A 24,391-nucleotide genomic window follows, 5' to 3' on the forward strand; every position below is an offset into this window, starting at 1 on the left:
CAATCTTGCTGATTAACTAGAAAGAATTCTCTCTCAATTCAGTATTGGGCAAACTGGAAATATTTTACATATTTTGGCAAGAATTGGACTTTTTTTTAGAGATAAATTATTTGTAAGCAAGTCTCTTAGATTTAAACCTCCCTTAGAATTTAGGGCTTGTGGAAAGTGTGTAACCGTTTCCCTTTCTGTGGCATTCTGTGCAAACTGGTCATCAGAGTACCACTGTAGAGAGTCATTCACAAAACAGAAGGTAGCCTTCTGATTTGACTGGGATAATCTCATTTTTCCCCAGCTATCCCAACAAATTATTAGTAGAGTCCGCTTTCAATCTCCAAAGTGTCCCAATTGGAAAAAAAAAAAAAGTGTCCAGATTAGACAATGAATTCTATGGTCACCGCAATGAGATCTGATGTCTACTGACCACTTACTTGAAGCACTTTGCTAAGCACTGCTATGCGAATTATTTCCTCAATCACTCACAACATCGCTCAGAGAGTACACCGCCATTGCTTTCAATTTAGAGATGAAGAAACTGAGTATAAGACAACTGCAGTTACATGAATAGTGACTAGCAAAACTTAGATCTTAATCCATGAAAAAGATTCTTAAAGTCAGAATGTCTGACCACAATGTTCCATCTAATTAAAACCTGCAGTTAGAACAAGGTGCTAGGGAATCATCCTCTTGTTTTTGGAAACTGTGTTTGGAAGAAGGTGAGAGTCAAAGAGGAATGGAAAGAAAGGCAGAAGCTGCACAAAGTTAATACTTTTATGTGCAGCGTAGTTTCCACACCCTCTCTTGCTTAGTTGGCATAGTCTAGCGTAGGATATGAGGTCAAAATGTATATTTCCAGGGGGCTTTGTACATACCTGTCCATGTCTAGAGCTGTGGGTGGAGAAGAAATCATGAAGAAACAAACAAGAGATGAGGTGGGCAATACATTGTATGGCAGCCCTATCTATAATAAAATATTCATATAAATTCATTTCTGTTTACTTCTAATGCTTAATTCTCAGCTTAGTGCATATCTTTTAATATTTCTTGTGATATTTCATTTAGAAGACAACAAATGTGGTAATTTATTTAAACCCTTATGGAAATCACTAAACCAAGCCCTGGAGGGTGGGAATGAATCCACAGATTAAGATGGCAGCCTCCAAACGAGAGATAATTATGAGATATCATACCAAAGTCTTTTATAAGAGAAGTAGGTAAAGCTATTTCTGGAAAAAGGAGGCCTTATTAAGGATGTAGCTTTATCCTAGGTGTGAAATACACAGCCAAAAGTTTATCTGGTAGTCTATGTAGAGGAGGAATGTTCCAGAAAAAATGTGATCAAACTCATGCAAGCCCTTTGCAAAATAGGGCTAAAACAAGAAGGGGCCAAGTCTTTCTGCTTCAGGGCAAAATGGCAAGAAGATAGAGAAGGAAAAAGAGAAATCATAGTTTCTCTGGTCAGAGATAAGGGCTCTCTCATTTGGTGTCTGACGAGCTCCCACCAACAGGACAGGATTGCCTGGGAGATGGAAGAGTAGTAAAGGAAGAATAAAAACAGAGCATTTTCTCCTCTCTCTGACCACCAGGAACACCCATTGTCTTTCTTCAAGCCAAAATTCAAGGGCTTCTTTGGAGTGCTGTCTGTACCTGGAGCATGGTTCTAGGTATCTAGCTGTCTCCAGATCTAGAACATAAGATACCAGTGGGGGAAAAGTTTGCCTCACCCCTGACTTGGTAGTCTGAGTTCTGGTATCCCTCCCTCAATCTGCCTGCTGTGATTAACTTTCCAGATTCCTCAGAATTTTCAACACATTCACTGAGAGATACAGGATGGTGTATTTTACCATCTTGACTAGAACTGGACAAAAAAAGAACATCTTAATTACTGTAAGGAGACCAGCTCTGTGACAGAAAGTGTCCAGAAAACTTCCCACCTATATTTTGAGAAAGATATGGGACCTGTCTTAGATTTCACCCAAGAACTAGGGGAAAAAAGAATAAAGTTGCTTTATGAATGGTCATTCAACCTACTAGTCACGTATGGCTAAATCTTCATAAAGAATATTTACAGGTATTTCACCTTCAGTAATCAATTCTATAGAGCTGACGGGGAAAAAAAGTCAATCTGAAAGCACTTGAGATGCTTAATTATTTTTCAGAGTAGAGAGTATGGGAGAAAAAGCTCAGTATGCTAACTTTGGCTCTCCGCTTCATTGAATCACCAAAATAAAGGGAAGTCTTCAGCCGTGGCTTCAGATTGAGGCAAGATGAGAACTTCATCATGCCTGTGTTATTGTTGGAAGATTGATTCAAAAATAAAAGACCTAAGTTTCAGCTGGTCCCAAACTATGGAGAATTTTACCCACACAAAGCCCCCATTTGCCAATGCAAATCTGATAATTGGACACTTAATTACCCTATTTGCACACATAAATGAAGGGTGTGCCGGCGAGAAATCAGAACCCACTCTTAAAACTTTGGCCCCAAGCAATGAAACCACATGCTTTTGTCAACAGCTAAATTGATTAGAATTGTGTTTATTTCTGCTCGTGTTAGTCCACATGTATTTTCACTGGAGCCTGATGTCTATTGAGTTTAAAGCTTAGTTAAAAAACCTACGTTATGCAGAAAACCTAGATAGTAATTGCCAACTATGTGCCAAGAATCCTTTCATTTTATAGAGAATACAAGGTCTGAATAAAAAGAAATATTCTTTGCAACTTCATATGCTTGGGCAGACTCAGCAGCCTTAGAGTCATAATAAAGACAGAAGGGCCTTTTAAAAGAATACTTTAAGCAAAATTTCCAGCATGGATTACTCTCTTGGGTAAATGGCTCAGGCATTGAATTCTCCTATTTCCCTGGGGCAGGTAAAGGGGTGAATTTTCTCTGAATATCTTCTAGCTAGACAGTGTCCTAACTATGTCCTGGGGGAGTGGAATCTTTGATTTGGAAGCATGTATTGTGAGTAGGTCCATCTGGGTTTCCTCCCCATGAATAGAAACATCAAGAGTTGGCTGTTTCTTGATTGTTGATTATATATAGACCTGAGTTCTAGTCCTGGCTCTAATTCAAACAAGCCATGTACTACTGGAGACAGATTCAATTCCTTACAATTGCTGAATAATAGTAAAGGAAAAAGGGAAAGCTTGTCAGGGAGGGCCAGGCAGTGGGTCTGAGAAGTGCAGACAAGCCAGTGGAGGCCACTATACTGTCGAAAAGAGGATAAGCAATAAGGAATGGTCAATGGATTTGGTGATTTAAAAGTCACTAGTAACTTAATCTTTGTTTTGGTCACCAGATACTCAGTAAATTCTTGTTGAGTGAGTGACTTACTTATCAGCACAATTTATTGAGCACACTGCACAGGAGCACGGTGTGAGGAGTCAAGAGTACCCAGAAAAAGAAAAGGGACGCTTGTCCACAAAACTACTATAAGAGTGCTACTTGAAGAGTAAAAATTCACAAAGGTGAAATAATATTAAACAAGACAAAGTTGATAGACTCAATATGAAGATGAGGAGCAAGATGACTTTGACTTCTTACATAGTGATGGGATGCCTATAGTGAGTCCATGGAGGAGTTCTGACGTTAGGGGCTCAAACTATAGAATGATCAGAACTGGATTTCCTCCCACTACTGTGATGTTCTGATGCCAAACAGAGCAGAGGGGCTATGCATCAAAGGTTGTCCCACCTTAACACAGTGAAAACTAGAGAACTCTGGGCACAGGCCTGGATTTTGCCAGCCTGGAAGGAGAATGCTTACCTTTATCATTGTTTTGGTCTTCTGGATTATGGGATGTCAGAGGACTCCTGCTTGGGCTCTGTCTTCTGTTATTGCTCACGATATACATCTCAGATATATGACCCAACACTCATTTTTATTCTTCTTTCACATTTAAAACAGAAAACAAACACTTCTGTCCCTTGTTTTATTCTCAAGGTTAATTTTCCAACACATCCCTCTGCTAATGGAGTTATGTGTGAAAACTGTCAATTTCTGTCAAGCAGAAATGCAAGCCATTTATGTTGTATTCATTATTATGATCAATGTCTTGATCCCTACCTCTCAATAAAAAGTATTATTTAATATTCATCACAATTTCTTTTTCTTCTTTTGTGTCTTCTTTTTTTGAGAAGCTGCTGGTGCTATTCCAATGGGTTGACCAAAAGTAGCTCAAAAAGTAAGACTATTTATTAAACACAAAAGAAACTGTTATTATCAGCGGTTAAACAAAAACTCTAACCAAACTTTAGAGGTCAAAGGGCTAAGAGAAATGTTTTTTCACTGCTAAAAACCTGTGAACTTTAGCTGGGTCTTGTTGGTTTAGAAACTTAAGAAAGAAAAAGAAACTAACATTTATTGTCTACTAGATTCCGGGTTCATTGACCACATCATCTCAGTTAACTCTTCCTACTACCTTGAGATAGTTATTACATTCACTTTACAGACCATGACAGTGTTGTTTGGAGAAGTTTGGCAACTTGCATAACACCATCAAGTGAAGGAGAATCATCAGAAGGAATGTTCTACAACCTCAAGATACATCTAGGATATTGGTGTTGTTTAAGCCATGGATAGGGAATCAATTCAAACGCCGTGACTGGAGTTTTTAAAATTAAGAGACTAGATTAGATTTGGAAATATCCTAGTATTATTTCCCTTAAGCTTTTGCTTTATGGGGTGTGTGCCTGTGTGCATGCATGTATGCATGTGTATGTGTATGTGTGTGTTAATTAGTGTACTATGTGATGATGAAAAATTTATTTCTCCCTATGAGTTTTGGTCAAAAATTTGAAAGCCACTACAATTGCCCATGCTGGCACTATGCAATAGGAATAATTTGTCTAGTTAATTATGATTGGGACATCTATATAATTTTTAATCCAAAGCACTTCAGAGAATGAGAGGAAGTTCTATTATTAATTACATAAAGTTAGTAAACATAACCAGAATTATTCTGGGGAAAGTGGAATAGGTGTTCACCTGATTATAACCCACTCTCTATTTCCAATTATCTCTTCCATTGTAGTGACAAAAATGACTGATAAAAAGTAGGAAACTCACTTAGGAAAGTACATAACACATGTCATACTTGGGGAAGTAAAACAACAACTATTTCAGGCTATAATTATATGTTCTTCTCTAGCACACCATTGAGATCTAAATCATTGTAAACTTGCCCAGATGATGTGTCCCTTATTCGGAGATTGCAGTGCTTGTCAGCATAATTTGGAGTTATTAATTTTGTTAGCAATTAAATTGTTAAAGTATGAAATGAATAATTAAAATATAAAAAGGTCTCTTGTGTCAAGGGTAAAGGGGGTATGATAGTTTTGTGTCCATAACTCATTTATTCAATATCCACTGGATTCCTATAGATAACAGCAGGAGCATTTGCAAAGTTAACTTCATCCTTTTACCTTCACTACACTTACAAAATGTGTAGGGTATTAGTTTTAGAAGGCTGAAATTCTAAAGTGAAAAACTAGATGGAAATACATGGAGCAAGCAAGAATCAAAATACCTTATGTCATGTTCAATCTGAAAATATGGATGCTGTGTCTATGGACTGGTACTTAGTGACTTTGGAAGTGTATGTAGTCCTTCAGCACACCTTGCCTTCTGTTCACCTTTGACACCTTCTGGAAAAGAATGGAAAATGTTGGGTTATTAGAAGCAGTTGACTTTTTTGCTACTGTAGCTCTTCCAGTTTTTTTCCTTGTATTTATTCATTTTGTAGATCTATTTGTGATTTCTATGCTGGGCGCTATGCTTAAATACTAAAGATAGAAAGATGAATGAGAAATATTCTTTGTCCTCAAAATATGTGTAGTCAGAGAGAGATACAGAGAAAAAGAGAAACATATAAATGGATAAAAGACAATATAATGTCACAAAAGGTATAATAAATGAGCATAATTCTCTAGAAATTCAGAGTTCTGGGAAGACCACATTGGCCTAGGGAAGCCAAGAAGGTAAGAGATAGGGGAAGAGCACTCCAGGCAGATTAAAGAACTTTGTGCATGGCCTGGAGTCCTGAAAGGACATGGTATGCTTTGAGAATGATAGAGGTTCTTACAGACAAGAGTGGTGGAAAATGATATTTGAAATACAGATAGACACCAGATTGTAAAAAGTTGTCTGTATTATGATACAAAGCCTACATCAGCAGCAGCCAGACAATAAATAATGCTGCACGTGGAAGAAAAATAATTAAGGCTTTATATTTTTATTTAATAGAAAGATAACTTCTTAGACGTATGATAGAAAGATAACTTCTTAGACATAAGATAGATAACTATCGTAGACGTAAGAAAACTTAGAAGTATGACATCTATAGTATGATGTCAGGCAAGAGAAGAAGACTTAGCAGGTTAAAGATAGCTGGATAGGCAGGAGGATCCATTCCTCTCTAAAACCTCTGACTCCTTTGTCTAATGGATTATGACCAAAGTGACATAACACCTAGTCCAAACCTAGTCATTAAGAGGACTGGTAACTTCTGCCTTAGTCTCAAGTCCTCAGTTGCCATGTAAGAAGTCCAACTACATTGCACGGAGAGGCCACAAATCTACACGGCATGTGGGTGAGGCCATCTTGTATCCTCCAGACTAGGTCAGCTGAGTACCACTGAATGACCAAGTGGAGTGCAAGAACCATCCAGCAAGTCTTCCGTGAATTCCTGATCCACAGAATAATGAGATAAAATAAAATGATTTTTGCTTACGCCACCAGGTTGGGATGGCTATCCAGTAATACACTGCTAGGACAAGGACTTAGATTAAAATATTTTAATTGACAAAATGATATACTCAAGATATTTCCAACTTAGAATCAATAAGACTTGAAACCAAATGGAATTTGGAGCGGAAGATTTGAAAATAATATCTAATACTTACTGGATCCTGAGTACGTCGAACACAGGACCAGGAAGGGAGCCACAACCATAAATGTTTCCTACACTTTAGAATTTAAAATCTAGCAGTAGATCCTATAATTTTCCAAAGCCTATCACCATTCAGCCATATTTGAGATTAACAATGTAATTCCTAATAAGACATGCCTTCTCTTCAAGTAGTTTTCCAAACATAGCTGGTTTGTTTTTTTTTTCACCTAGACAGAAAACAATTTGAGTGCAGATCAACATAAACTTAGTGAGTTTAGATCTCACTCACAGGCTTGAAATTGTGCCCATCTAAAAACTGTGAACCTCCATGATAGGATACCCGAAACCCTGCTGTGCCTCCTGGGAGAAATAACAAAGATTTTGAGACAGATGGCTCTTTCTCACTATGCCAGAATTATGATCCTTGAATCATGTCACTTCAAGGGATTGCATCAAAGAATAAAATTTAGTCCAACCTCTGGAAGAAGTGTACTTGTCAGAGGGAACTCACTTTAAGGGGAGATACAAGGAGTATGGGGTCCTTTACATATTATACAACATATTATACAACAATATTATACATATTGTATTACTCTCTGAGAACCCAACAGACACCCAGGAACACCAGTGGAGGTAGGATAGGGGTTGCCTTCAACCCTGTGAGAGCAGAAGTGTCAGAGTGAATGCCAAAAGCATTCAGAAAGTCAGCCATGGAGTCAAAACACACAGTCGTTATGACTTTTATTTGTCTTATTTGTTTCTCAGTAAGTATGTATTACTTCTACAATTAGAGAAGTCCATATCATTACAAACTTTAAATTAAAGACAGTCAATCAGTCTATTGGTGGTCAAGGTGATCCTTTAAGCATTTAAGATCCTTTTGGACTAAGGGAATTAGACTGGATGGGTTGGGGGAGAGACAGGAGCAGGAGGTGTTGGGGTCTGTCTTGTATTGTTTTCCAGAAGCAGATCCTGAGACAATGATTGATATGTAAGTGATTTGTTGCAGAAGCAATCCTGGGAGAAACTGGGAAGAGGAATGGGAAGAGGGAAGAAACTGGGAAGAGGAAAATTTGATGATGTTCTCTTTATCTATTTTTAATTTTATTATTTGTGCTTCTGGTATCTTATCTTTTTAAAAAATTGCCTAATCCAATTATGAAGATTTATGTTTAGATTTCTTCTAAGAATTTTGTAGTTTTAGCTCTTAAATTTAGGTTTTTGATCCATTTTTTTCATTAATAGGCATTATGTTTGGAAAAGTTTTAGATTTACAGAAAAATTGTAAATAGCATAGACATAGTATATATTGCAAATAATACGACAGTTCTCATAGACTTCAAACAGAGTTTCCCCTATAATTAATATTTTACATTAGTATGGTACAGTTGTTAACAATTGATGAACCAGTGTTAATACATTATTAACAAAAATCCATGACTTATTTGGATTTCCAGTTTTTATTTGTTTATTTTTAAAGATTATTTTAGAGAGAGAGAGTGTGGGGGGGGGGTCGGGAGTGGGGAGCAGGGAGGGGTAGAGAGAAAGGGAAAGAGAATATCAAGCACATTCCTCCCTGAGCACAGAGCCTGACATGGGGCTCAATCTCAGGATCCTGAGATCATGCCCTGAGCCAAAATCAAGAGTCAGACTTAACCAACTGAGCCACCCAGGCGCCTCTAGATTTCCTTAGTTTTTAATCTAGCGTTTTTTTCCTATTCCAGGTTCCCATCTAGGACACCATGTTACATTTACTTGTTGTGACTCCTTAGGCTCCTCTTCATCATGGCACTTTCTCAAAATTTTGTTTTTGCTGACCTTGTCAGTTTTGAGGAATACTGGTCAGTGATATTGTAGGATGCATGTCTCTTAGAATTTGTCTGATGTTTCTCTCTTAATTTCACAGGGTATGGGGTTTTGAGGAGGAAAGTCACAGAGGTAGTCTTTGGCTCGTTTTGAGTTAATCTCTGTGTGTAAAGTGAGGTAAAGTCCAACTTTGTTCTATTACAAATGGATAGGCAGTTGTTTCAGCACCATTTGTTTAAAAGATGACTTTTTTCCCCATTAAATTTTCCTGTTATCATTTTCAAAAATCAATTGACCATAAATGTGAGGTTTTATTTTTCAACTCTCAATTCCATTGATCTATATGTCTATCCTTATACCAGTACCACACAATTTTGATTACTGTAGCTTTGAAGTAAGTTTTGATATGGGGAATTATGAGCCCTCCAATTTTGTTCTAATTTCAAAAATTTGGGGGACAGGGAGAAACATTCTAGATCCATTTCCACATGAACTTTAGGATCACCTTGTCAGTTTCTGCAAAGAAATCAATTAGGATTCCCATAGAAATTGTGTTGAATCTGTAGATAATTTTGGAAGTATTACAATCTTAACAATATTCAGTCTTCTAGTCCTTGATCATGGAATGTCTTTCCATTTATTTAGCCCTTCTTGAGTGGCTTCCAACAAATATTTTCTAGTTTTCAAAACATACATTTTGGATTTTTGTTAAATGTTAAATGTTAAATCTTTTGTTAAATTCATTCTAGAGTATTTTATTCTTTTTGATGTAATTTTAAATGAAATTGTTTTCTGATTGCTCATTGCAAGTATATAGAATTATAATTGATTTTGTATGTTGATCTTATACTCTGCAACTTTGCTGAACTTGTTCGTTAGTTCTAATGCTTTTTTTAAAATTAATTTTTGTTTTTTAAAGATTTTATTTATTTATTTGAGAGAAAGAGCATAAGCAAGAGGGGAGGAGAGAGGGAGAAGCAGACTCCCTGCTGAGCAGGGAGCTCAACGGGAGGTTTGATCCCAGGATCCCAAGATCATGACCTGAGCTGACGGCAGACATTTAACCTACTGAGCCACCCAGGCACCCCAGTTCTAATAGTTTTAATGAATTCCTTAGGATTTTCTATGTAGAAGATTATGTCATTTACAAATATCACTTTACTACTTACTTTCCAATCTAAATGCCTTTTATTTCACTTTCTTGCCAACTGCTCTGACTGAAAAACCAGTATAAAAATGGTGAGAGCACATATCCTTGTTTTATTCCTGATCTTGGCAAGAAAGTTATTCATTATTTTTTTTAATTAACATATAATGTATTATTTGTTTCAGGGGCACAGGTCTGTGATTCATCAGTCTTACACAATTCACAGCACTCACCATAGCACATACCCTCCCCAATGTCTGTCAACCAGCCAACCCAACTCTCCCACTGCCTCTCCCCTCCAGCAACTCTCAGTTTGTTTCCTGAGATTTAGAGGCTCTTATGGTTTTTCTTCCTCTCTGGTTTTGTCTTGTTTCATTTTCTCCTCCCTTCCCCTATGATCTTCTGTCTTGTTTCTCAAATTCTTCGTATTAGTGAGATCATATGATAATTGTCTTTCTCTGATTGACTCATTTCACCTAGCATAATACCCTTTATTTCCAACCACATCATTGCAAAAGGCAATATTTCACTTTTTGATGGCTGCATAATATTCCATTGAGTATGTGTATACCATATCTTCTTTATCCATTCATCTGTCGATAGACATCTAGGCTTTTTCCATAGTTTGGCTATTGTGGACATTGCTGCTATAAACATTTTGGTATACGTGCCACTTTGGATCACTACATTTGTATCTTTAGGGTAAATACCTAGTAGTGCAATTGCTCAGTCCTAGGGTAGCTCTATTTTCAACTTTTTGTTGAACCTCCATACTGTTTTCGAGAATGGCTGCACCAGCTTGCATTCCCACCAACAGTGTAGGAGGGTTCCCCTTTCTCCGCATCCTCACCAATACCTGTCATTTCCTGACTGGTTAATTTAAGCCATTCTGACTGGTGTGAGGTGGTATCTCACTGTGGTATTGATTTGTGTTTCCTTGATGCCGAGTGATGTGGAGCACTTTTTCATGCATCTGTCAGCCATCTGGATGTCTTCTTTGAAAAAATGTCTGTTCGTGTCTTCTGCCTATTTCTTGATTGGATTATTTGTTCTTAGGGTGTTGAGTTTGGTAAGTTCTTTACAGATTTTGGATACTAGCCCTTTATCTGATATGTCATTTGCAAATATATTTTCCCATTCTATCACTTGTCTTTAGGTTTTGTTGACTGTTTCCTCTGCAGTGCAAAAGCTTTTTGATATTGATGAAATCCCAATAGCTCATTTTTACTCTTTCTTCCCTTGCCTTTGGCGATGTTTCTAGACATTTCTAGATGTTTCTAGAAGTTGCTGTGGCTGAGGTCGAAGAGGTTGCTGGCTATGTTCTCCTCAAGGATTTTGATGGATTCCTGTCTCACACTGAGGTCTTTCATCCATTTTGAGTCTATTTTCATGTGTGGTGTAAAGAAATGGTCATCCTTCTGCATGTGGCTGTCCAATTTTCCCAACACTATTTGTTGAAGAGACTGTCTTTTTTCCATTGGATATTCTTTCCTGCTTTGTCAAGGATTAGGTGATCAAAGATTTGAGGGTCCATTTCTGGGCTCTCTATTCTGTTCCATTGATCTACGTGTCTGTTTTTGTGCCAGTACCATGCTGTCTTGATGATTACAGCTTTGTAATAAACCTTGAAGTCCGGAATTGTGATGCCACCAACTTTAGTTTTCTTTTTCAACATTCCTCTGGCTATTGAGTGTCTTTTCTGGTTCCATATAAATTTGAGGATTATTTGTTCCATTTGCTTGAAAAAAGTTGATGATATTTTAATAGGGATTTCATTAAATGTGTAGATTGCTTTAGGTAGCATAGACATTTTCAAAATATTTTTCTTCCAATCCATGAGCACAGAAAGTTTTTCCATTTATTTGTGTCGTCCTCAATTTCTTTCATGAGTATGCTATAGTTTTCTGAGTACAGATACTTTGCCTCTTTGGTTAGATTTATCCCTAGGTCTCATGTGGTTTTGGGTGCAATTGTACATGGGATTGACTCCTTAATTTCTCTTTCTTCTGTCTTGTTGTTGGTGTAAAGAAATGCAACTGATTTCTGTGCATTGATTTTATATTCTGACACTTTACTGAACTCCTGTATGAGTTTTAGCAGTTTTGGAGAGGAGTCTTTTGGGTTTTCCACATAAAGTATCATATCATCTGCAAAGAGTGAGAATTTTACTTCTCCTTTGCTGTTTCAGATGACTCTTATCTCCTTTTGTTGTTTGATTGCTGAGGTTAGGACTTCTAGTACTATGTTGAATAGCTGTGGTGATAGTGGACAGCCCTGCCATGTTCCTGACCTCAGTGGAAAAGCTTTCAGTTTTTCCCCATTGAGAACGATATTTGCTGAGGGTTTATCATAGATGGCTTTTATGATATTGAGGTATAACCCTCTATCCCTACACTGTAAAGAGTTTTGATCAAGAAAGGGTGCTGTACTTTGTCAAATGCTTTTTTCTGCATCTATTAGAGTATCATACGGTCTTTGTTCTTTCTTTTATTAACGTAAAGTATCACATTGATTGACTTGCAGATATCAAACCAACCTTGCAGCCCAGGAATAAATCCCACTTGGTTGTGGTGAATAATCCTTTTAATGTACTGTTGGATCCTATTGGCTAGTATTTTGGTGAGATTTTTGCACCCATGTTCATCAGGGATATTGCTCTGCAATTTTGCTTTTTGATGGGGTCTTTGTCTGGTTTTGGGATCAAGGTAATGCTGGCCTCATAAAAGGAGTTTGGAAGTTTTCCTTCCATTTCTGTTTTTTGGAAGAGTTTCGGGAGAATAGGTATTAATTCTTCTCTAAATGTTTGGTAGAATTCCCCTGGAAAACCATCTGGCCCTTGGCTCTTGTTTATTGGGAGATTTTTGATGACTGTTTCAATCTCCTTACTAGTTATGGGTCTGTTCAGGTTTTCTATTTCTTTCTGGCTCAGTTTTGGTAGTTTATATGTCTCTAGGAATGCATCCATTTCTTCCAGATGTCAAATTTGCTGGCGTAGAGTTGCTCATAGTATGTTCTTATAATTATTTGTATTTCTTTCGTGTTGGTTGTGAACACTCCTCTTTCATTCATGATTTTATTAATTTGGGTCCTTTGTCTTTTCTTTTTGATAAGTCTGGCCAGGGGTTATCAATCTTATTAATTCTTTCAATGAACAAGCTCCTAGTTTCATTGATCTGTTCTACTGTTGGTTTCTATTTCACTGATTTCTGCCCTGATCTTTATTATTTCTCTTCTTCTGGATTTAGGCTTTTTTGCTGTTCTTTCTGCAGCTCCTTTAGGTGTAGCATTAGGTTGTGTATTTGAGACCTTTCTTGTTTCTTGAGAAAGGCTTGTATCGCTATAAACTTTCCTGCCAGGACTACCTTTGCTGTGTCCCACAGATTTTGAACAGTTGTGTTTCATTTTCATTTGTTTCCATGAATTTTTAAAAATTTTCTTTAATTTCCTGGTTGACCCATTCATTCTTTAGTAGGATGCTCTTTAGTCTCCATGTATTTGAGTTCTTTCCAACTTTTCTCTTGTGATTGAGTCCCAACTTCAGAGCATTGTGGTCTGAAAATATGCAGGGAATGATCCCAGTCTTTTGGTACTAGTTGAGACCTGATTTGTGACCCAGGATGTGATCTGTTCTGGAGAATGTTCCATGAGCACTAGAGAAGAATGTGTATTCTGTTGTTTTGGGATGGAATGTTTTGAATATATCTGTGATGTCCATCTGGTCCAGTGTGTCATTTAAAGCCTTTATTTCCTCGTTGATCTTTTGCTTAGATGATCTGTCCATTTCAGTGAGGGGGATGTTAAAGTCCCCTAGTATTATTGTATTATTGATGTGTTTCTTTGATTTTATTATTAATTGGTTTATATAATTGGCTGCTCCCATGTTAGGGGCATAGACATTTAAAATTGTTAGATCTTCTTGTTGGACAGACCCTTGAAGTATGGTAGAGTGTCCTTCCTCATCACTTATTATAGTCTGGCTTAAAATCTAATTAATCGATATTCTAAAATTAGTCTCTTGCAGACAGCATATGGGTGAGTCTTGGGGGTTTTTGTTTGTTTGTTTGTTTTTTGTTTTGTTTTGTTTTGTTTTTAATCCATTCTGACACTTTGTGTGTTTTGATTGGGGCATTTAGCCCATCTACATTCTGGGTAACTATTGAAAGATATTAATTTAGTGCCATTGTATTGCCTTTAGGGTGACAGTTACTGTTCCTTTCTGGTCCATGTTACTTTAAGGCCCTCTCTTTGCTTAGAGAACCCCTTTCAATATTTCCTGTAAGGCTGGTTTGGTGTTTGCAAATTCTTAAAGTTTTTGTTGTCCTAGAAGTTTTTATTTCTCCTTCCATTTTTAATGACAACCTAGCTGGATACAGTATTCTTGGCTGCATATTTTTCTTGTTTTGCGCTCTGAATACATCATGTGTCCTGATCTGCCAGGTCTCTCTGGATAGGTCTGCTGACAGTCTAATATTTCTACTGTTGTAGGTTACAGACCTCTTGTGCCAAGCTGCTCTCAGGACTTTCTCCTTGTCACTGAGACTTGTAAGTTTTACTATTTGATGATGGGGTGTTGACCTACTTTTAGTAATTTTGAGGGGGATTCTCTGTGCCCCCTGAATTTTGATGCCTGTCTCCTTCCCCAAATTAGGAAAGTTCTCCTGTAATTTGCTCCAATATACCTTCTGCTCCCTCTCTCTTTCTTCTTCTTCTGGGATCCCAGTTATTCTAATACTGTTTCATCTTATGGTATCACTTATCTCTTGAATTCTTGCCTTGTGATTCAGTAGTTGTTTGTCTCTCTTTTGCTCAGCTTCTTTATTCATCATCATTCAGTCTTCTATATCACTAATTCTCTCTTCTGCCTCATTTATCCTAGCAGTAAGAGCCTCCATTTTTTATTGCACCTCATTAATAGCTTTTTTTAATTTCAACTTGGTTAGATTTTAGTTCTTTATTTCTCCAGAAATAAAGGGGGATTCTCTAATATCTCCTATGTTTTTTTCAAGTCCAGCTAACATCTTTATAATCATCATTCTGAACTCTAGTTCTGACATTTTACTAATGATGTATTCATTAGGTCCCTAGCAGTCAATAATGCCTCTTGGTTTTGTTTTGTTTTGTTTTGTTTTTTAAGGTGAATTTTTCCACCTTGTCATTTTGTCCAGAAAAGAATAGATGAATGAGAGAACAAAATGCTAAAAGGGCATCAACAACCCCAGAAAAATATACATTAAGCAAACAGAAGAGATGTGGAACCAGGGAAAGAAAGGGGAAAAAAATGATTAAACTGGTGAATAGAACAGAGCCACACACTTGATTTTGGGTGTATTTTGGTCGTTAGAAGACAGTGCCTCCCAAAATTTTAAAGAAAGAAAATATATATATATATGTAAAAACAATGAAAGGATGGAATATGACTGTAAAGATGAAAATTTTAAAAGACTTTAAAAAAGGAATTGATAAGATAAGAAGTTGGTTGAAAAAATTAAAAAAAAGAGAGAGAGAGAATGTGATCAAGCTGGAGACTAGAACAAAGCCATATGCTAGATTTAGGGTATATTTTGGTCTGTTAAAAGAAACTGTATCCCAAAATTTTAAGGAAGGAAAAATTGATATGTATACAAAAAAAAAAAAGATTAAATACAAGGAAGGGATAGAATAGGACCATAAAAATGTAAATTTAGAAAGACTTTGAAAGGTATTGATAAGATAAAATAGTTAAAATAGGAAAGAGGAAAATTTTTTAAAAATAGGAAAAGAAAAAAGAAAAATTTTAAAAATTTAATTTTGAAAGACTAAAGAATCATGGGGGAAAAGCCATGAATTCTATGTTCTATATTCCCCCAGCACTGGTGTTTTGGAGTTCTCATTGATCTGTTAACTTGGTCTTGGATGCATGTTCTTGCTGATCCTCTGGGGGAGGGTCTGTTGCAGTGATTATCAAATGTCGTTGCCTGAGGCAGAATTGCACCACCCTTGCTGGGGCCAGGCTAAGAATCTGCTCATGTTCACTCTTGGGAGCTTTTCATACAGCTGTGGAGGAGGAGAATGAAGATGGCAGTCAGGAGCTCAGGGCCCCACTCCTCAGTGTGTTTGCAGAGAAAAGCAGTCAATCCCTCCTGTCTCCCTCATCTCTGGCCACACTCCAAGCTCACCCAGCCTGTGACCAAGCATTTCTATCTCTGGCACATGGTCCCATTTGGAGTCTCCAAACCCAGCTGATTCCTGCTGTGCACTCGCGCGCTTCTCCTCCCAGAGGAGGAAGGTGAGTCTCCCTGGATCTGCTACTTGTGGGGTCTCTGCTTGAAGAACAGTGGCCTGACTGTGCTTCACATCATGGTTTAAGGTATCCCCATGCTGAGAGCCCCTCCTTGGCTGTGTCTCTGTGACTGACTGCTCTGGGAGCTCTACTGCACTCAAACACCCCCAGTCTTTCTGTGGCCCCATGCGTCCTGAGACCTCACTGTTCTTGTGAGGGCTCCACCCCCTGCTTAGTCTCTGGAGCAATGTCCCTCAGTGGAGCAGACTTCTAAAAGTTCCAATTTTGTGCTCCACTGCTCTACCACTTGCCGGGAGCTGGCCCCTTTCCCTGCAGACCATCTTCCTGAATGTTGCCTCAGTTTCACTTCACCAAACCTCCTACCTTCCAGAAAACCTTTCTGTTTCTAGTATTGCTGCTCTTCTTCTCTTCAATCTCCTGTTGAGTTTGTAGGTGTTCAGAATGGTTTGATAACTATCTAGCTGAACTCCTGGGATCCAGTGATATTTAAGTCTCCTACTCCTCTGCCATCTTGCCCCTCCCTCCAAAAGTCTTTCATTATTAAGTATGATGATAGTTGTAAGTTGTAGATGCTGTTATCAGGTTGAGAAATTTCCCTCCTATTCCTTGTTTATTGAATATTTTTATTATAAAGTCATGTTGGATATTGTCAAATACTTTTTCTGCATTTATCAAGATGATCATATTTTTGGTACTCTATTAACATGATGCATTACATGAATTGATTTCAGGGCGTAAAAACTTGTATTCTTGGGAAACACCCCATTTAAGTCATAATGCATGGTCCATTTGACATGTTGCTGGATTAGGTTTGCTAGTATTCTGTTGAGGAATTTTGTATCTGTATTCATAAGTGATATTGATCTGTAATTTTCTGTTTCTGTGATGTCTTTGTCTGCTTTTAGTATCAGGGTAATACTGGTCTCATAGACTTGATTGTGAAGTGTTACCTCTGGTCTCCCTTTTGAGAGTTTTTGAAAGATTATTCATTTATCTTTCAACATTTGATGGATTTCACCAGTGAAGCCATTGGGGACTAAGCTTTTCTTTGCTTAGTGTTTTTATTACTAATTCCATCTCTCTACTTTTATATGTATTTTCACATCTTCTATTTATTCTTGAGCAAGTTTTAAAAATACATTGTTATAATAATTATATAATTTTATATCTACTAAAGAAGCTAAGAAAAGAAAGCAGAACTAGTATATATTTACAAAGTTTGTTAAACTTTCTTGTAAAATATTTTGTGTTCTTTTCCTTTGTTCCTGTGGATTTAAATTTACCACCTGTGTCATTTTTGTTGTTGTGTTGTTCATGTTTCCAATGCAGCTTTGCTACCACCCACCTTCTTTGTAATATTACAAATGTCATTAAGTTACAAACATTACAAAAAAATTACAAAATGTCAAATATAGTACATTTCTATATGTTATAGGTCTAATAGTTCAATTATATACATGGTTTTATAAAGTACTTTAAATATGCATTTAGGGACGCCTGGGTGGCTCAGTGGGTTAGGCTGCTGCCTTCGGCTCGGGTCATGATCCCAGGGTCCTGGGATCGAGTCCCGCATGGTCTCCTTGCTCGGCAGGGAGCCTGCTTCTCTCTCCACCTCTGCCTGCCTGTGTGCTCTCTCTCTCTCTCTCCTTCTCTCTGACAAATAAATAAAATAAAAAAAAAATTTTAAATATGCATTTATGTTGTCTTTTAAAATTATGTTTACTGTTGCTTGTTTGCTGCATACGTGCAAATTACTGTCTGGATCACTTACTTTCAGGTAGAAAAACTTCCCACAGTATTCCTTGTAAGGAAAATCAGCAAGCAAATAAATTCTATTAGTTTTTTGTTAATCTGGTAATGTCTTTACTTTATCTTCATTTTTCCAAAAATAGTTTTGCTGTACATAAGATTTCTGGTTGACATTTTTACCTTAGAACTTTGGATATACCATACTACTGCATTTTGAACCCCATTGGTTTTGTTTTTTATGAGAAATCAGCTGTTTATCTTATTGAGATTCTGTTGTACATGTCATGTTTCTCTTGCTACTTCCAGGATTTTCTCTTTGTCTTCATCTTTCAGCATTTTTACTATGATGTGTCTGTATTAAATCTCTTCATGCTTATCTTACCTTATATTGTTCATGGAGCTCCTTGGATTTGTATACTATTCATTTTCAGCAAAAGTTCCAGCAATTATTTTTTCAAATATTTTTTCGGCTTCTTCTCTTCTCTTGTTTCTTCTGGTACTCTTATCATAATGTGTTGATGCTCATAATGGTATCCCACATTTCTCTGGCTCTGTTCATTTTTCTTCATTCTTTTTTCTCTGTGCTCTTCAGATTTCATTATTCCTATCAATTTATCTTCAAATCCACTGATTCTTTTTTTCTACAGGTTCCAAACTACTTTGAACACGTCTAGTGAATTTTTCATTTTGGTTATAATGCTTTTCAACTCCAGAATTTCCATTTGGATCTCTTTTATAATTTCCACATCTTTATTGGTACTCTGTACTGGATTAGACATTGTTACCATATCTTATTTTACCTTCTTTAGGCATCCTTTCCTTTTAGTTCTTTGACCATATTTATAATGGTTTCTTTGAAGCCTGTGTTAAATCTGGTATCTGGGTCTTCTCATAGTCAATTTTTGTTGCCTGCTAACTTTTTTTTTTTTTTTTTTGCCTGCTAACTTTTTTTGTGTATGGATCACACATTCCTTTTTCTTTGCTTATCTTGTGATTTGTTGTTGTTGTTGTTGTTGAACACTGGAAATTTATTTTTATTATTTTTTTTAAAATATTTTATTTATTTATTTGACAGACAGATATCACAAGTAGGCAGGGAGGCAGGCAGAGAGAGAGGAAGGAAAGCAGGCTCCCTGCTGAACTGAGAGCCTGACATGAGAACTTTCTGGGAAAGATCCCAGGACCCTGGGATCATGACCCAAGCCGAAGGCAGAGACTTTAACCCACTGAGCCACCCAGGCACCCCGAACACTGGAAATTTATTATAGAAAATCTGGATACTTATTTACCTTTTCCCTCTCCAGGTCTTGTTTTTGTTATTGCTTGCTTGTTGGCTGTCTTACTGACTTGACTACATTATTTCAGTGATGTCTATGCCCCTTACAATGTGTAGTTTCTATTGTCATTTCTCAGAGGTTGTAGTCTTTAGCATGTGCACAGTCAACATGGGATAAATAGTTTTGGGAAGGAGGTTCACTTTGAATGATTCTTTCCCTGATTTCTTTGCTAAGTTGTCTGCGTTGGGTATCACGCGCAGTTATTAGGCTATGTAAATTGCTGGCTGGATGCTCTATTATATTCTACAGTGCCTTAGAGAATAAGTTGATCCATAATGTGGCACAATTAAATTTAAGCAGGGATAGTTTTTGAGGTTAGATTTTGAGGTTTATTCTGACTCCAGCAGGGCTACTCTTAGCTGTCTCTTTCTCTGGTTCTTGGTAAATTGGTTGGTCTATGATTTAGTTTGTTGTTCTCATATAATTATTTGCCTCCTCTTAATTATTCATCACCAAAATCTCCAGTGAGAGAATTTCTATCTATAAACTTCCCACATACTCTGTCTCAAATAAAATCAGTTCCTTTGGTGATTTTAAGAGCTCTCTATTCTTAAGGAATGCTTTTCCACCTGGGAAAAAAAAATTTCTAAGCCATTGCTCTGGGCACTGAGAGGGAGCCACAGCCTCTGATCTTCTTAGGTTTGCCTTCCTGGCTTAGAAACACTATCCTACTAACAAGCTGGGGCAAGGATTACTAGGACCCCAGAATTCTTGGCCTGCCACACCTGGGGTAGAATCTCCATCCCCTAAACAGAAGCTGGGTGGAAGAAAAGAGACACTGACCTCTTTGTGACACTCATTGAGAATGTAGCCTTTGAAAACTGGAGTTGAAAGAGATGAGAAATGATAGTGGCCTTCGCCTCCTGGTGAGATACTGTATCCCTTAATAGAGAGCTGAGGGAGAGGGTACTCTGTCATCTTTGTCCTGTCCAAAGTGGAGCTTCCCTAAAACTGAGCTGGGTAGTAAGAGAAGTAGTAAAAGAGTGAGTCATTACTCAGGGGCTATAGACGCTTTCTTTTTTTTACTTGGTTTTAGTAGGTTTTCTTGATTAAATGTTTCTTCACTTGCTGTATGACCTCAGTTCAATTTCCATAGTTTCATAGTTTTATATATATATAATTTTCACCAGTTGCGTTTGTTTCTCTGTGGAGTGGGCCCATAGAGGTCCTCATAATGCAATTCCAGAAGTAGAACTCACAATGGGAATTTTTATCTATAGTTTGGCAGCAAAAGAAATTTCATATGAAATTTCTTATGACACAATAAATTTCATATGACACAGTAGAATTTTCTTAAAAACCTCTTCAAATATCTTTCTTATTCTCATAATTTCTCTGTTCCTAAAGCCACCTGCATAATTCCCCTTTCTCTTCTTTCTCTGGCTCCTTTCACTACACGTTGCTTTTCCATTTCCCTTTCATCTCCAAGGCCTCGTCCTGACACCATTGCCCCCAAACCACATCCCATGCAATCATCTTTGGGTTCTCCCATCATCCTTCTCTTACATAAGTGTATACAACTTTCTCTGTGCTTCTCTTTCCATGACAGATCCAACATCTTACTTAGTGAAACAAAAACTTCCATTTGCAATATAATCTCTATGGTAGTCCTAAGAATGGGAAGAGGTAAAAGGCAATGTAACATTCCTTCCTATCATGATATTTTATACATTAACTTGAGATCTTTAAATTTCATAAATGCCATTTTCAGTAGCTATAGTTGATAGGATGTCATAACCAAGGACAATGTTAATACTATCAAGGAACTGTTAAATGTTTGAGGCTTACACGCTCCCAATCTGTATAGTAAACTCAAATTAACTTAATTGAATAAATATTTACTGATATTTTTGGTTTAGACCAAAATGCCTCTCCTAGGCCAGCAGTAGAAGCATGACTTGAAAACTTGTTAGAAATTCAATTTGTTGGTCTCATCCCAGACCTAATGAAGCAGAAATCTTCATTATTAAAACCTGAATTTTTTTAAAGATTTATTTTAGAAAGTGAGAGAGAGAGAGAGTGGGGGTGGGGGACAGAGGAAGAGAGAATCCAAGTAGACTCTACACTGAGCAGAGTCCATCATAGGGCTTGATCCCAGGACCTAAGATCATGAGCTGAGTCAAAAACAAAAGTTAACTTTTGTTACCCATGTGCTCCTTAAAATCTGAATTTTAATATGCCCTTCTGGCGATTCTAATGCACACTAAGATTTGAGACCACTGCTTCAACATATGAGAAAAGAACCTTGCTAGAAGCTATGGAACACAATGCTGAGTGTAACTCAATTTATTCTCTAGAAAGAGACATGGTCTATTGGGGAAGATAAGCATGTACATAAATAATTAAAATACAGTGTAATATATGCAATATTAAAATTATATAAAAGGTACAGAATTTAGAGAGAAAAGAAAGTTAAATTAGTCAGTGAGGGAATAGCTGATCACATTTTACCATTGACTGGATTATACTTAATACATAGGCTAGGTAGTTGCCTCCCTGAGCATTATTTCCCCATCTCTATGATGGAAATAGTAATACCAATTTCGACAAGTTGTGCTGATTAAATTAAATCAAGGAAATCAAGGTGTCCAGCATAGACTCCTTGGCTCAAAGGAGTCTTAGCCCTTAGCCCTTCCTGTCCCGAACTCCTCAGAACATAGAAGGTTAATGGATATGTAATCAGATTACAGAATGATGAATCCCCAGACTTTACAGAAAGAAATAATCATTTTCTTCCCAAATCGGGTTTCTGTCCATCTGCTTTATTGGCTGATGAGAAATATCAGTTAGAATTAAAGTCATCATTTCTGCTTTCCAGACTCATTGGGTAACAGGGAAGTTCCAGGATGAATTTTGTTCAACATTTGCACATATCATACTGGCAGTCAAATTTATCTGGGAAAACAAAACTTTACTCTTAGTAGTCACTACCACATTCTACCTCAAGTACTTCACAAAATCAGATCTCCCCCTAAAAGGAGAAAAATACAATGCTAATCATTCACTGAATAATTACTGAGTACCTACTCTGTTCTAGGGAAGAAAGTCATGGGATAGAAAAGACAAACATTGCTCTATCCTCATGAATCTTATAATTCAACAGAGAGTTAGGATCAGTTTATCCTGGAAATACAGAATTCAACTGCTTATGGAACTAAAATTTTTTTCAATAGAGATGAAGCTCATGTTTCTGTGGTGGTATCTGAACAAAATTTTTAACATATATGGGAAATGGAATACAGCATTTGAAATGCAGACCACGTTTGCTTCAATTGAGGTCCCCAAGTTTTCCAAGATTCAGAGATGAATAATGTATACCATCTCCCTCCAGAAGATTTTCAGCTGATGGTCAGACAGACAAATAAGAGAGGCAACACACCTAGCAGGGCCTGGCACAAAGTAGGATATTCAATAATGGAAACAATTGTTATTATAATGGCTTACTTAGCACAAAAAGGGGCTTGAGGAATCCAATGTAAGCCCTGCTGCGTGCTCACGCCATATAGAATATTATCAACATTAGCCTGAGGGATAATTCATTAGTTCTAATAATATTTGTTGAGTTCAGACGACATAAGTGTTGGAGACACAAGAGTTAGAAAAGACACACTTGTCTTTGCTCCCATAGAGTTTAAGGTCTATTTGTTGATCACTGTAAATGAGGACGCTATAAATTCTGAATGAAGACCAAAACATCAGGAGCAGGCCTGGCATTCAGGGGAACACATAGGTCCAGCTGCCCATGTGGCCAGAATCCATCCCAGTCAGTGCTCAGGTGATAACTTTCAGGAATTCTTTTTTATTACCACTTGGACCATGTCTAGACTTTTTAACTCAAAATACCTATGGCAAAATAGATAAAACAACACCACTGATGTGGTAACCTGCAAAGGGAGTGTTTTGGGTGTTCCGATTAATATTACTAGATATGAGATGGCCCCTCGACTGAATGGCCAGGGTGAGCCCATTGCTGAACCCAGGGTGCAATGTGAGAGCAGACCCATTCCCTCGCAACTACGCTCACACCGATAACCCTCTTGGCAAGAACAAGGTCCCACGTACCTCCGCCCCATTCAAAAGAGTCGACCTGGGGCGCCTGGGTGGCTCAGTGGATTAAGCCGCTGCCTTCGGCTCAGGTCATGATCTCAGGGTCCTGGGATGGAGCCCCGCGTCGGGCTCTCTGCTCTGCAGGGAGCCTGCTTCCTCCTCTCTGCCTGCCTCTCTGCCTACTTGTGATCTCTCTCTGTCAAATAAATAAATAAAATCTTTAAAAAAAAAAAAAAAAGAGTCGACCTATTCTCTGACGTGTATACTTTAACCCCAAGAAATGCTTCTCAGAAAGGGCCCCCCCACCAAAATTTTAAAAATGCTTTATGTGTAAGACAGCATACGAAGCCCCCCGAGAAGTCTCGCAATTAAAAAGAGATCCATGTGATGATGTGTGATCCAGGCCTCCCCGCAGTAATTTCACCACAGAACCACTTTCGCAAAACATACATAGAAGGATCTGGAAAAAATAATATTCTAGGGAAGACACTTTGGAATATTCTGGTTTAACTTATTCAGATGCTGCTCTGCTAGGTGTTTCTTTTTAAACTGTCAACATAGAAAATTTACAAATGTACTGAGTTGTTCTAAGCCCATTTTGATCAGTTAGGTCACCTGCTCAACAGACAACAATTCTATTTTGTCTCTGGATAGAAAAGCAATTTAGAGGAGAATAAAAAGTGGCTTTTGACACAGTCAGAAATAGCCAGATAACGGCTCTACCTGGGTTCACGCCGGGGCCTGCAGAGGATTCATCCTGCAAGGTTGTACGTAATTCATTTTTATTCCTTCATTTCATATTTCTTTTCCTTGTGTTTTTCTCTGCTTTGGCAATCCTAGATACATTTCTAATTTTCCAAGATTGCCTGCAGTGAAGTCCTATCCCCAGAGATTGTTTTTTATTAGGCTCTTAAGCAAGTTATACAATTCAAATCACCTCTCCCTGTCCACCCATCTGCTTGTTTTTGCTTTTCTTCCTCTCTGCTGGATTTGGTGTAGAAATCCTCTATGCCTCCTCTCTCCCCTCCCTGTCCACTGCCCTAAACTCTCCCCCACCGTTCTGTCTATCCTCTCTGTCAGGGTCCAGGGGCCCCTTCTGTTCAAATGGCTCTGGGCCCACCTGTACCGGCCCCATC

The sequence above is a fragment of the Meles meles genome, chromosome 4 (genome assembly GCF_922984935.1).
Source record: "Meles meles chromosome 4, mMelMel3.1 paternal haplotype, whole genome shotgun sequence".
Classification (NCBI taxonomy): Eukaryota; Metazoa; Chordata; class Mammalia; order Carnivora; family Mustelidae; genus Meles; species Meles meles.